The 15,279-nt window shown below is 43.6% G+C and overlaps 1 long non-coding RNA gene across 1 annotated transcript in view; it reads left to right on the top strand.

The window, feature by feature from the left end:
- The first annotated feature begins 2,195 nt into the window (after window positions 1-2,195).
- The window catches only part of LOC137445680 (uncharacterized), a 30,749-nt gene continuing 17,665 nt past the window's right edge, over window positions 2,196-15,279 (top strand). Inside the window, exons 1-2 of the long non-coding RNA XR_010988455.1 lie at window positions 2,196-2,247; window positions 3,968-4,102. This is a non-coding gene — a long non-coding RNA (uncharacterized lncRNA). The remainder of the gene's footprint in view (window positions 2,248-3,967; window positions 4,103-15,279) is intronic.

Genomic DNA, 15,279 nt, shown 5'->3' with positions numbered 1-15,279 from the left:
CAGATACCTCCCAGAGTGGGTTGGCCTGCATGGCAGCGGCTGCAGAGGGCAGCAGGCTTGCTGTGAGAGTGCAGAGGGGGTTAGAGGAGCCGGGAGCTCAAAGAGCTGTGTTGGCTCAGGTGAAAGGCTATCTGGAACTGGGCAGGGGACCAAGCTTTCAGGCGCCAGCAGTCCAGCCACTGTGGGGGTGTTTGCTGCTCTGGCACAACACCCTCACTGGCAGGGCTAGAGGGTTTCCCCAGCATCGTGGCTGGCACGGCACAGCAGTGGGATGCTCCTGGTTTCCCCCCACCTCTGACTGGCCTGAGGAGGTCCCCGCAGCCACCCCTGCCTGCTGCTTACAGTCACCGTCCCCTCCAGCAGGGTAAGGCGGGTTCCTCCTCCTGCCCCTCCAGATGATGCCCGGTCCTTACCATGTCGCCGTGCTTACCGCACATCTCTCTCGTGGTCCCTCTGGCAACCCTTTCATCTTCTCTAGAGCAGCATGCTACAGTCTCGCATTGCTCCAGCACTCTCCTTCTACTTCCCTACAGGCGACTGTGGTGTGGACATCTTGAGGGGAGTTTTGTTGCTGCTGGTTTTGACTCGAGTTATGAACCGAGGCAGGACTGCTTGGTCTTCTTGCCTTCTGGATGGGAAAGCATCTAGCACAATCCAGATCTCCAGATCTTTAATTCTGAACATCGTTTTGGGAATATATCTGAGATTACTAGTACATATGTCCCCACTGAAGATGTTTATGCTGGTGGGTTTGAAAAATGCTCTGTCAGGTTAGATTGTTCCTCAGGGAGATATAACAGGCAGCCCTTTTCTGAAAGTGAAACTCCAAGCAGGAGCTCTGTGGTGAATTAATTAGTATGTGATGGCTGGGGATTTGATGAGCTGCTGCTTAAAATTACAGCCTGTCTCTCTGCTTGTGGGACACTTAAGCAATGGTTTTCAAAAACATGAGTGGGCTTGAGTGTCTTAAATTATCAAATAGATTTCTATCAGAGAATGAGGCTCCACTATAACTCTGGATGGATATTTCACTCCAAACAGCAGCAAACCACCCTATAATCACAGATCCTGCCAACCAGATATGGCAGTTGTCAAAACATGAGGAACTCTGACATGACCAGGGAGAGGCACAAAAATTTTAACTGTACATTTGAAATGGGTTTTGAGCTGAAAATTTGCTTTTGTCCACTTCTAATCCTTAGTAATTATTAAAATTTTCTTTTTCTCCCTTAATGTGTGAATTGATGTCACTAGTTAATGGAGCAAGGAACCTGGGAACAGTGAGCCTCAATATTACATATGTGCATGTCTACCATCATGCTGTGCTTGACTATAAAATTATATAAGCAAAGCTGAAATGGCTTGTGGTAGCATCAGATGCCCCAGGACAACCTGACTCATCTGATTTTTCATTCTCTTTGGTTATAGATTCTATTACGCCACAAAACAATTAACCACAAAAAAATTTCCTTACAGATCACTGTCATTCTTTCTTCATTTTCACTGGGTTTTTGTATGTGTTGCTGCATTTGCTGCCCACCACTGTAAGCTGAAAATGTTCTCCATCACACATAATTTGCACACTGCATGTGATCTGACAGAAAGCAGCAAAACACCTGCAATGCCATCATTAGGGGAATCACAGGACTCCTGTTGCTTACCTGCAGCTATGGTACGAAAGCATTGCCATTTGATGGCTTCATAATGATCCCCAGGCTCAATACCTCCCTCAAGAGAGCTGCTCTTCAGTTGCTGTTTCACATCAGTACTTTTTGTTTGACATTATGAGCTAAGGCACAGGGAAAGCTACTCTGTAGCCAAGTGCTAGAGGCAGTGATGGGTGCTTGTACCACTGCGGGAATGAGTTCCTCCATTCCTGGGCAAAATACCTCCAGGGGTGTTAGGGACTGTGCCAGGGACAGAGTGAGCACAAGGCTCTTAATCCAGGAGCTTGCACAGCCCCCACATGCTGCTGCTGCACACATTCCCCTCCCCCTCCATGCTGAAGGGCTGCACCAGTGCTGTTAGGGTCATGCAGAAGGGGAATTTCCTCTTACCAGTCAGACTTTTCTCTAACTATTACCTTCTTTTTTTTTTTTTTTTTTTTTTTTTTTTTTTTCTTTTTTTCTTTTTTTCTTTTTTTCTTTTCAATTCAAATTCAGTGCTTCAAGGATAGGTCTGGCAGAGATGCCATGGAGAGAGGAAGATTGCCACTTGTCATGAAAGGATCCAGTGCCTCGTGAGTGGGTGGGTGTCACTGTAGGAACCTTCCTACTTGTTTCTTAAACTTGTATGATAAACCTCCCAGGCTTACCTAGGGATTAACACAGAGGGTTTGTTAAGCAATCAGGAGAATGCCATGTATGCTCTGGTGCTTACCTTCTGTGAATGAAAGCAGTCATTAAAAGACTACAGAAGGTGAGTCTAGTGCATGTCAGTCACAGCACTGGACTTGAAAACATTTTATTAAAATCTTACATGCCTCCTTATTCTGATCCTTCCTATTTATTAAAATAAAAAGTAACCCAGATAGGTAAGTAACTGAAGTCACTGTGAGGTGATGTAAGAGAGCCATGGAAAGGTTATTGTGTTCTTTCAAGTGGAAAGGCAAGCTCAGAGAGGCTGAGAGACTGATTAGGGCTAGTCTGCCCCCCTACAAGCTTAACCCATCTGGCACACGGACTGGCAAAATTCATCTGATGAGTGTCTGCCCACTGGCTAGAGAAGCATTTTGACTGATTTTTGTTATATGGAACCCTCAAACAATGTGAGTCAAACGAGCAAAGGATGCTTTTAACACTGAAAATCACATCTGTACTAAAATATCCAGCTTGTTTCATAAGCAAGAATCTACTTTTATTAATAAATGAAGACTTCCTCCTTTTTATCTCCCAGGTAAACACTTCTATTTACATTCCTTCTTTCTACATCCCTGATTAGTGGCTGCCTTAATTTTTTTTGTTGTTGCTTTGTTTTCTTTTTGGTTTTTTTTTTTTTCATTCTGTTTTGTTTTCAGTTTATTTCATTTGCAAATAAACTTATTGAAAAGAAGCCTTACGTGATATGTATATAGCCATGTTAGGAAAAAAAATCAAACCATATGAAAAAGATGACTGCTGCAAGCAATCAAAATGGTCCTTCTTCCACAGAAATTGTCTTGTGTGTGTGTGTGTGTGTGTGTGTGTGTGTAGAACTGGCTGTCTAAATGCATGGGTCATATTATGGTTTTGCTTGACTTTACTAGCACAACTGGCAAGACTGCAGCGAGGCTCCTACTGTTCCTATTGACTAGAAAATAAAGAGTTTAGTACTATCATGTTGTCCTGGGAGAGCAGGACAACATGGATGGTTCCATCTGAGGAGATCTGAGTTTTAGTGTACAGTAGGCAAATTGGAAATTCCTGCCTCTGGGATGAGTTTCTAAAGACCACTGGTGTGTGAGGGCAGCTGCGCACCCAGTGCCCTAGCAGGTATCTTGGTAGGGGGCTTCAGCCTTTCCTGTCTTCAAAATCAGCACCTTTTCCAGTGGTGGATAGAAAGGGATATTCTCTCTGCCTAGCATAAGTGAGAAATGCTTCAGAAGGATTTACTTAATTTATGTCTGATTAGTTCACTCCAAATCAAGAGGTTAGCACAAACGAGAACTCCATAAACCACTGTCCCTTTGTGACAGATATAGAAGGAGCTGTGAGTAAATCATCTAAAATCCTAGCAACCTGATGCCAGACCCTGGGAAAGATTGGTCCTGGAAACAAAACATGCAGAGCACTTCATTGGCCTCCTGTTACATGCCCATACTCACTGATTGGAGTGATGGTAGAGTCAATTTCCAGGTAAAAAACAAACAGAAAAGCTGTGGCTTTGCACTCAAAGCCTGTAAAACTAGTAGCACAGCTTTGTAACATGGTAAGGCTAGGCTGTATTTTTCTTGAGAACATTCAAGAAAAAATTCTTCTTTGTTATCTAGATTTTAATCTGAAACTCCAAGTGACAAGAAGGAACATTGCTACTGGTATGACCCACTTTCAAAATAAGGCAAATTTCCATCAGGAGCCCTGAAGACAAGCAAGTCTTGTAGAGCCTTACAGATCTCAAAGCAAAGGTAAAGTGATGACAAATTCAGCTAATAGTGTTCTTCCACTTTTAATCTGCTATGACAGAGAAGACCTTCATGAGCTTGATGAAATGTCTCAACATAAAAGTGACTTAAAATATCCCCTGTTCATGAAGAATTTCACAGAAATTGTGACCTTAAAGAAAATTCAGGAAAGAAAGACAGGTGCTACCTATAGAATTTCTTCAGACATTTGCTTGTATTTTCACAAACAGGGAGTGCTAATAATCAAACAAAATAATAATCTAACAATTAACTAATAATGAAACTCATAAACAAAAAAGCAGTATTAGACCAGTCCATTTCAAAATGCATAATTTTGGTTTCTTTTTATGTGAACTTTCTTTCATTTTGACGACGGAACACTGAAGCCACTTCCCAACTACCTCTTCTGGTGACTGAACTTTTAAAAATTAGCCATTAGCAGCAGCAGTGCCCAGGCTCAGGCACTTTATCCCATGCCTTGTTTGTGGGAGACTGCTGCAACCACGTTTGTCCATGCCGTTCTGTTGACTGGGAAAGCAGGAAGTATTATTTGCAGGTTTTCTTATGCTCCCAGCTGTGGGGTGCCTTGGGGTAGCTGTGGCAGGGTGCCAGCTTGTTGTCAGTGAGGCCTGTTAGATCATTATCTGGCATCATAGTGTATCACAGAGCTGTGCACTGCTCCTAAAGTGATAAAATCCTTGTTCCCTGGTGAATTTTTGAGAAGTGTTTATATTGATACTTGTTAAAGTTAAATGTCTATTAATGATCCTACTGCAATCCTTCTTTTCCTTTTCTTTTTCTTTTTCTTTTTCTTTTTCTTTTTCTTTTTCTTTTTCTTTTTCTTTTTCTTTTTCTTTTTCTTTTTCTTTTTCTTTTTCTTTTTCTTTTTCTTTTTCTTTTTCTTTTTCTTTTTTCTTTTTCTTTTTCTTTCTCTTTTTCTTTCTCTTTCTCTTTTTCTTTCTCTTTCCCTTTTTCTTTTTCTTTTCCTTTTTCTTTCCCTTTTTCTTTTCGTTTTTATTTTTCTTTCCCTTTTTCTTTTCCTTTTTATTTTTCTTTCCCCTATTTATTTTCCTTTTTATTTTTCTTTTCCCTTTTCTTTTTCTTTTCTTTCTTCTTTTTCTTCTTCTTCTTCTTCATCTTCTTCTTTTTCCTTTTCCTTTTCTTTTTCTGTTGTACTCAGTTACTTAATCTCTTTCTGGTTACAAAGCTGGTGTTTGGGGAAAGCCTGTATGTTTGTAATTATTGTATCTTTATTTTGAAATAAAATGCTCTGATTTTTTTTTTTCCTCCAAAAGAAGTGAGCACAGGAAAAGCTACAAGGATATGTTTTCATTATTGGCTTTGCATTCTTTTAAAAGCTACAGGTTTTGGAAAGCATTTCCCTGCCCTGTAAACTGATGAATTTCTGTGTTTATATCAACCACAACAAAAAAAAAATCACAAATTACTAGAAAAGTAAGTCTTTATCAGGTTTTACTCAAACAGAGCAATTGGTAGCTGTAGAGCTGGTAGGAAAGGGGAAGAAATATGTGGTATGGGGAGGTTTCACTCCTGTTAGCTCTAAGTTATTAAAGTTACAGACTTTTCATACTCTATTGTTTTTATCTTTCTTACCATCAACTCTGCATTTTACCTTGGGCTCTAGTCTTGCCACCACTAAAGCATATGCTTAATGTAACAGTCTAGTAATTCCCATGGCTTTTCACTGAATTCCCAACTTTTCAGCATCTTCCTGATTCCCAGACCCATTGAGCAGGCACAGTGCTCCTGCAGAGGCTGAGACAGTGATTCCCTCTCACCTAGTAGTTCTCTGGTCTGCAATGCAGGGCAGCACTGACTTCCACAGCTGTAGCATGATGCTCAGATCTGCCTTTCTGTTGGCCACACAGCTGCACCTCCTGCTTTTCTGCAGTTTTGGAGAGGAACCAATTCCCCCTGCACTCTCTGACCCACTGTCTTGTTTGCTGGTGTTGTGTTCCCAAGGAACCAAATAACTCCAAATCACTAACATACCTAATTTAATGCTTATCACTGTCTTTTGATCATCTGTAGTCTTTGCCAGTGGTGTATCTTCCAGGTCACTCACAGACATATTATGTAAGTCCCCTGCCACTCTTCTCAATCAGAATTGCACCACTTTGTAATGCTGGCACATTTACACTTCTGCACCCACTACTTCATTTCAAGAGCTCTCATTTACCCTGCTTCCAAGTCAGTCAGTAAGTATCACGCTGATTTTCTTTGCTGCTCACATTTCTTAACCAAAATGATGTGCATCATCAAGTAAGAAGTTGTGTGGGTGCCAAAGTAGTAGATTAAGCTGCTGTCTCTGCCAGTCACACCATCAATCCCAATGGGAAAAAAAATCTGATTAGTTTAGTGAAGTTTTTTATCTTAATTCATAATAATCATAGGAAATGTTGGATGTTAGGAAATAGCTCTCTACTGAAAGGGTTACCAAACATTGGAATGGTCTGCCCAGGGCAGTGGTGGAGTCACCATACCTGGACACAGTATAGTGTTGACCCTTCAGTGCTGGGCCAAAGGTTGAACTGAATGATCTTGAAGGTGTCTTCCAACAAGATATATTCTGTAATTCTATGATATTTGACAGAGAGGTTCTTATTACATCACACTCTGTCTGCAAGGACAGCCACATATCATTCATCAAAACCACAGATGATTATGTTTGTGGTTTTGTTTCTTCACATGCCTCCTCCCATGCTTCTCTGAGCAGCAGGCTCTTGCTAGGATCTGGCATGTCAACCAAGTTTGTTGATGTGAGGGGCAGCTTCCCTTTCCTGCTGCAGGTTTTCTCAACCAGCTTCTCTGCATTGCTGTGTACCAACCAGGCAAACTGGCAATGCTGAAACGAGGGATATTGTTTATCATCCCAAACTGCTGAGGGGCAGCTCCAGGTCTCTCAGATCCTATGCAAGAAAGATGGGGAGGTTTACTGCCTCAAGGCACCAGATTGTGATCTGTCCTCCATCGTCCCAAATCTGGAATAACTCCATTGCTATCTATGCTCCAGGCAAGCAGATAGCCCTTCAGAACTGTAGCTCACTGAATAGACCAAAGCAGATTACACTAAAAGCTGGACCAGACATTAAACCTAACTTAGGACCAAGTAGAGCAAACCTGTAAGAAGTGCTAAGTAGAGCAAACCTGTAAGAAGTGTGAGAGAAACACCCTTTGCACTTGTGTGCTGGGTTGAGGCAGCCCCCTTCCCCATGCCTGGCAACAATAAAACACTCAGACAAACGGATTGCAAAAGTGATGGAAAGTTTAAATAGAAAGCAGTGAACTTCTACAGAAAAGCAAAAGCACAGTGATAAAGAAAAATCCCACAGCAGACCCAGAGAGATCCCATCCCTACCTGAGGGTACACCCAAGACCCCCAGGGCTCCTTCTTTCCCCTCCCACTGCTAGGCTAGTCTCAGCTGGCCAGATCTGAGACTGCCCATCCCCCTGTGGCCTTGGGCCTAGCCAGGCCCAAAGCCAGGAGACATCTCCCACAGTTACCGGCTGACGGAGGAGGAAGAAAAGAGATAGTGCTAGACTCCGCACTGCATCTTATAGTGGTGCAAAGGATTGTGGTATGAAATACTACATAATTTCCTGTGTCCACCCCTGGGCTGGACTTCTGGACACAGGAAGTAAACACTGCTGGGGGGCACCCAGCTCAAACTGTAACAACTTGGGACTGTGAGATCCTGAAGCACTTGGCTTCAACTGGGTATGAAGCACATCATCCCAGCATTCAGTGTTGTTTCTTACAACAGGAAGAGCCAGGGTACACAGATGACTGACCTCTCTCCTTTAGACTGGATCTATGACCTGCTGAAATCCAAAGATTCTCCTCCCATCCCTCAACAGGCTTTGCAACTGACCCTGAGTGCGGCACTCTGCTACCCTGCCAGAAACCAACTTTAACACAGCTGAAGGTCTGTGGAAAGCAAATTCCAAAACCCATGGTGGCATCCCACTGTGAAAGCAGACTTAGTACCTCAGCAGAGGAAGAACCTGTGCTAGGTGAGACTATGCTATCACTTGGCCTGGGGACAGTGAATTATAAATAGCACTATCCTATAAGTTCTGACAACTATGTTTAAGAAACAGCATCAAAATTTGAGCACTGTGAGCAGGGCAGGGGAGAGGTTTGAAATGATGATAGGACTTAGCTGCAGTAAGAGCACATCAGAAAAGATTTTGAAGCATTAGTCTTGGCCTCTTTGGAGTCATGTCAAGAAGTGTGATGGGTCCATAATCATGACATGTAGTTATGAACCTACAGCACCATCCTGCTCTTGGCTGAAGAACAGAGTGTTGCCATGGCATTGCTTGCCCATTGTGATATGCTCAGTGTGCTACTTGCCAGTTGTTTCTTTCTTACTGGAAGCAAATTGGATCTGTACCACTTTTGTTGTCTTTGAAATATTAAGTTGTTTATGTCCAACAGAGCTGTGCACTTAACTTTAGGGGGTTCTGCTTGGCTTGCTGCCCAGCCTGATGAATCCCCAGGGAAGATCTTTAAAGGCTGCCTGAAAGAAAACATCTTTAATGACATAATAAATAAGTACACTCACACCATGAGGAAATGGCACGGCTCTTGGAAAAGCGACATCCATAAGGAGTTCACCAGCTGGATTATTTCCAAGGATGACCTCTTCAGGCTTCTACTGATTGCTAGTGGTTTAAAAATACTTGAGATATTTAATGTTTTCTTTTAATTTCTCTCCTCCCACTTCAGGGATGTGATGACTAAGATGTGGAAGGAAAGAACAAAGGCAAGAAGGAAAGGAAGAAAGGAAAAGAGGAAAAGCTTTGAGAAAAAGAAAGAGAGTTCATGAAAGGCAACAGAAATAGTTTTTCATGTAGTCAAGATGTCCCCCAAAGTCCCAAGCTTCTAGAAAGCAGCACCCTAAAATGTGAATTCTGCCAACAACAAAGAGGACCCTTGCTATGAGTCCCCAGCACTGTTTTCCTGCAAGCCTGTATCTCTGCCAGGCTGATCAATGAAAGCAGGAAAAGAGCCTCACCCTAACACAAGGCTTTCTAACCCTGGTGGTAGGAGAGCTGAGGAAGATAAGTGGAATTTACTGATCACAGATAATTTGGTCTGTCTTTTTCCTTCTCCTTGATCTTTTTCCAAATGTTTAAAGGAAGGAGTAAATATTTTTCAGTGTTGCCACCAGCCACAGAAAGGGATGTGCAGGGCAAACACACTCAGCCACAGGAACCAACAGTGAAGCAGTAAAATGACAGCCTGTTTTTCACAGGTGTTGAAAGCACATCACCTTCAACACATCACCTTCAACAGGTTCTAGTACCTAGACCCAAATTTTCTCCAAGGTCTGTAATAAAGTTGGATTCAATACTTTTATTTTCATCACTTTTATAGCCTCAACTGAGAGATGAAGTAGAAGAACTGGACTCACTGCAGCAACGTAGAAACTTAATCACCCATCTTCTTAATCTAATCCACAGGCACATAGATGCCTTATTCACTTCTGAGCATAAGAAACCCCAGATAAGGTACTTCTGCACCTCTTTCCCTGGAGGAAGGAGTGCTGGAGGGACACAGTCGTCCACACTATCTGTGGAAGCCCAGCCACCCACATGTTAAAGAACAGGTAAGGTCTGATTAGCCTCAGAGTGGTGTTTTGTACACCCATTCCAGCTGTAGGCCAGTTCCTGCAATCACATACAAATACACCTGGAGGACATTTTTGCATCATGCTCTGACTTTTTCAGATAGCAGCTGCTCCATTTTTATTATTTATAGGGACATGCTCTATTCTTGAGTCTTGTGGGCTGGTTTTGCCTCTTACAAGCTTGCCAAATGCTTCCCATTCCAGGTGCCTCATTTGTGGCATTTATGAGTGTTGCCAACACTTCACCTTGCAGGCCAAAAATTTACATTCCTGGGGCTTGCCCCAGACTGAATTTTTGGTTTAATGAGTTAGCTGTATTTGAGAAGAATAGAGACTAAAGGCTATGTTGACAAAATCTGGGGCATATTCTTCTAGAAGTCCAAGTGCTCTTGAGGTTTGGAGCAAGGACTTGAAAGCACTCAAAAAATGAGGAAACAAATCAGTAACTGACTGAAAAATAATTGGCTGGAATTACGTGCTTAACATCTTTGAGGTGCTGAGCAGGAAGGACTCCATTAGCCAGAGCAGCACTCAGGCACTCAGCACTCTGACTTTGTATCTTCACTAGATCTCCTCCTACCTCCATCCTTGTTTAATATGTTAAATAACAAGGGGAAAAAAAAAAAAAAAACACTGGCAAAGGAGTTGGAAAGGCTAAGAGAAGCTCCAAGAGAATGTCATGCTGGCATTACTGATGGTGTAATCTGGAAGAGCATTTTGTTTGAAGAAAAGCCAACATAAGCCCTTCTTCTTCCCTAGTCTTCACTCTCATTCTTACCCTTCTACCATCACTCTAGGCTTGGCAATGGACTGCTCTGGGCTAGAAACAAGTATTAGCTTCCACTGAGATATTTTTCATTCATCATCACCTCCACTCTACTGGTCTAGTGGCCATCTAGTGTTGTGCTCCTGCAGCTGCGTGGCAGGAGGGTCTGGGGCTGATACCACCAAAACATTCGTACAGACATGCATGATCACTTTGCTGTGGGAGTGTGTAGTGATGCCTGTGTTTAAGTTCCTGTGGGAGCAGCAGTGGGTTATTGAGGACACCCAAACCCCACGCCCCTGGATTCCCATACACACAGCAAATGGCCTGTGCAGAAACTGCAGCAGCTGCAGAAGCAACATTAATTGTAATGCCTCCTAGCTTTTGAATACTTAACTTTTCAACCTAATATCATGTCTAAGTAAAATTTGAATGGTAAGCCTGTGAGAGTCCTGTTAGCCTCCAAGCAGCCCAAGAAAGGTAAAGAAGGTAGTCAGAAACCTGGTGTTCTTCCGCACCTAGCTTCATACTGGAGCTACTTGTGTCAGACACCAAGTTCAACACCTTGTTGAGGAATTGTATTAGGTTTAGTGAAGTGAGGCCATGATAGATCTGTAGAAAACTCACTGCTGGATCCTTGGCTTCATCACAACCAGTGCCAGTGGCACAGCAGCATTTTCTAATATAGTAAATCCCAATTGGCTCTTTCCACACTAAGTTTGGCATCTTGCTCACTGTTGCAGAGGTGTGATGAAGACTGAAAGTGATGCCTCTGTTGTTGCTGGCTTCCCTTAGCTAAGGGTGCTCCTACTGGCCTGTTAGCACAGGCTGCTGCTTCTCCAGTTTTCTTATGGAAAAAAACAAATGGAGAAACCCCAACAAACCAAAGGAGTGTATTTGCATGCTTGTTTTGAGAACAAACACAGAGTTACGCAGGCTGTGCAGACAGAGCTGACAGAAAAGGCAGGTCATGAGATGAAAGGCTATAAGCCGTAGTGGCATTCCCTGAAGCACACCACAGAGCAAGGTTTTATTTGGCTGAGAATCAAGCCCAGCCAGTCACTGTTCCAGATCATTGCCCCAGTGAGAACAAAGAGCTTCAAGTAGTTTCAGAGCTTGGGATACTAGCTACTCCAGCAGCTATATAATTAGCAGAGGCCATATAACAAAAGGCTTCATCTTCAGCTCATGTACCTCAATGTGGCTCCCTTGGCATCGAGAGAGCAAGGGTAGTGCTGCCTGTTGAGGGCCTGTCTTCTTGTGGCTGAGAATCGCTCTGCTAAAGGCTCTTTCCAAGAAGTGCATTACTTATCCACTCCCACCAGCTGTCCTTCTGCTTGGGTGCCTTCTTTCCCTTCTTGCACATTGGTTTTGCCATTGAAGAGAGAGCCACTGTCTCAGGTGTAAGTCATGAGGCACTTGAGTGAACCCATGATCATTTTAAACTGATATGTGATGGTCCTTTGTGGGTAGTGGTTTTGCAGGTAATACTATCTTCTAAGCATTCGGCTCTAGCTCAGCAATGTGTGGTGTACAGGCATGCACACAGTACAAGAGACAACTTTATTGATGGAAGCAGTGATGTTCAGGACATACAGGTCTTACATTCCTCTTACTCCCATTTGCTTTCTGCTAATTCCTTTTTTTTTACTGGGCAGCAGCTAACAACTCATGTGAAGAGCATAGCTTATCCTATTGACTGCATGGCCATGTCAAAAAGTATGAAGTTTGAGTTTACAGTCATCCTCTTGTATAGGGAAATGGGGGTTTACATCAAAGAGAGCTTCAGAATACAAAAAGACTGATGCACAGTTTCAGGCTGGACATAATTAGCTCAGCGTGTAATTTCTGCCAATGAACAGTAGCAGGTACCTGGAAAACCAAAAGCAGTAAGAGAAAGGAAGGATCCTCTCTTCAAACTTTCTGGTTTCAGGCTTGAATTCACAAAATCTGAGGGTCTGGGTTGGGTTCCTGCTCCTGAGGAGGTCTGTGGAGAGCAGCATCTAGATTGGGCCATCCAGGCATCTGTCAAATCCAGTCACTGATATTTCCAGTAAAGGGAAGTCCAGTTCCTCCAGTTCCTGGCCCAACCTCCCAACCCTCCTAGGGCTCTCTGTGTGTTGACTCTCCCTTCTGGCCATTTGTACTGTCCTCTTTAACCACTGCCTGTGGGTCAGTCTTTGCCAGGTTAGGCTCATCTCTCTTGCTGAGCTTGGTTAAACATTTGCCTTTGCAGCTTTCTCTGGCAGTGAGTTCCACAGTTTTAGCTAAGTATTGTGCAAAAGCAGTACCTCCTTTAGCCCAATCCTTTCATTGGAGACCCTCATCCCTGTATTGTGAGAAGTGGTGAATAATTGGAGAAGTCCTGTGTTAGATTTTAACAATTCTGATGCCAGAAAATTATTCAGTTTAAAGATTTATCAACTTAAAAATAAATTACAGCCCAAAGACTGAATGTCTTCATAACTCAGCCTGCAATCTCAGTGTAACTGAAGTCTGCAAGGAGAACTCTGTGTTCTCACTCTTAAAGCTCATACTTCATCCATTTGAGACTTCATATATGTTTGTTGCCAGACTTCTGCTTTACAAGCAGTTGGAGGAGTGCAAACTGTTTCAAGATAAAACAAGGAGGGTTAGGAGGGATGAGGGAAAGAGGAAAAGGGACTGTGTAGTCCAAAGCCATCATGTCCTTTCAGGCATAACAAATATCCTCAACTCCACAAGCTCTTCAGTGCAGGGAGGGGAAAAGGCAGATCCCACTGGTTTTATAAGGAAGCAGATGACATTATAAAAGCCAGGGCTGCTAGGATCTTATTTCTAGCAATACCACCCTGGTTGTCTGGTGGGATTTGGTTTTCACTGTAATTGTGCTTTTCCAGAGGTTGCTTAATGACAGCGGAATAGTAGTGGCTCATGAGTAAATGCAAACCAATGGAATTCACAAAAACCTATCGAATTATCAACTCCTGGACGGTTTTACCAAGCCAGTGTCACTTGCTTACTAATTCCTTCATCTTCTTTTCCTTTTTAACCATCTCATACCCAAGGAAAACATTAGATGGCTTGCTGAAGACCTGAACTCTAACAGCTGAGGTGATTCTCTTGTCCTTTTTCTCCTTTCCAGCTTGTAAGTAAAGGTATTTCCACGGGGATGTCAGAGGTAAAATGTGACTCCCAGTGTTGGGAGTCACAGTGCTGCTTTCTCCAGGCAAGAGCAAGCACGTGAGATTAGCACCTTTGAGGGTGAGTACAGCCGAGTGCTGTACCTTTTCTTCATACCACGCCTAGGTAAGCTGGTCACCTCTTGTCACTGCATGACAATGTACCTCCATTCTGGCACATAGTGACCTTGTTAATTCAGCCCTAAGCAAAGGCTTCAAACTGGGCTTTTTCCAGAGTTCTGTCAGAGGACTAAACAAAGCTGCAGACGAATGTTGATGAATATCAAAAGCAGGGAGTGATTTTGCAAAGAGGGAGAAACCAGTCACACAAAGCATAGCTAAGTACTATGTGTGGGATGAGAGTCTCAAAATGAGAAAGAGATTGGGACACAGAAATCTAATTGATTTTCAGAGGAGATATATGCCCAGTGCTTTTCATTTTTTAAACAGATTTCCTTCTTTGGAGGATATGAGATGTATTTGGGGTTCTCTTTTGAGCAGCAGAAAACTCAGGCTGCCTAAGAGATACACAAAGAAAAAACTCCTTGTTAATTTTTCCTTTTTCTTGACAAGGTTTCATCTCACTGTGGACAGCAGTATCTTAACCCTATGGGAACAAAGTGACTGGTGTGGCCCTTTCTGTCTCATTCATGGTCAGCAGCTTTGCAAACATGACTGCATAGCTCTTTCACAGAAATCAGCACGGCCTTCAGAGACATGCTTCAGCAGAAAGTATGATGACAAAATCTCAGCTCACAGTCCACATATCTCTATGTACTTCCTCTTCAACATATTCGTTGATGATCTGGATGAAGGGGTAGAGTCAGTCATCAGCGAGTTTGCAGATGACACAAAGTTAGGGGCAGATGTTAGTCAGTTAGAGGGTAGAAAGGCTCTGCAGAGGGACCTCGACCGACTGGACAGATGGGCAGAGTCCAATGGGATGGCATTCAACAAGTCCAAGTGCCGAGTGCTGCACTTTGGCTACGGCAATCCCATGCAGAGCTACAGGCTGGGGTCGGAGTGGCTGGAGAGCTCCCAAACAGAGAGGGACCTGGGTGTGCTGATCGACAGCCACCTGAATATGAGCCAGCAGTGTGCCCAGGTGGCCAGGAGGGCCAATAGCATCCTGGCCTGCATTAGGAATAGTGTGGCCAGCAGGAGCAGGGAGGTCATAGTGCCCCTGTACTCTGCTCTGGTTAGGCCGCACCTTGAGTACTGTGTCCAGTTCTGGGCCCCTCAGTTTAAGAAGGACATCGAAACACTTGAGCGTGTCCAGAGAAGGGCAACAAGGCTGGGGAGAGGCCTTGAACACAAGCCCTATGAGGAGAGGCTGAGGGAGCTGGGATTGTTTAGCCTGGAGAAGAGGAGGCTCAGGGGTGACCTCATTGCCCTCTACAACTACCTGAAGGGTGGTTGTAGCCAGGAGGGGGTTGGCCTCTTCTCCCAGGCAACCAGCACCAGAACAAGGGGACACAGTCTCAAGCTGCGCCAGGGGAGGTTCAGACTTGAGGTGAGGAGGAAGTTCTTCACCGAGCGAGTCATTCGGCATTGGAAGCGGTTGCCCAGGGAGGTGGTTGAGTCATCGACCCTGGA

The sequence above is a fragment of the Melanerpes formicivorus genome, unplaced genomic scaffold (genome assembly GCF_026170545.1).
Source record: "Melanerpes formicivorus ecotype bairdi unplaced genomic scaffold, bMelFor1.0.p_v2 SCAF_2, whole genome shotgun sequence".
Classification (NCBI taxonomy): Eukaryota; Metazoa; Chordata; class Aves; order Piciformes; family Picidae; genus Melanerpes; species Melanerpes formicivorus.
This window is presented reverse-complemented; position numbering and strand designations above follow the sequence as displayed.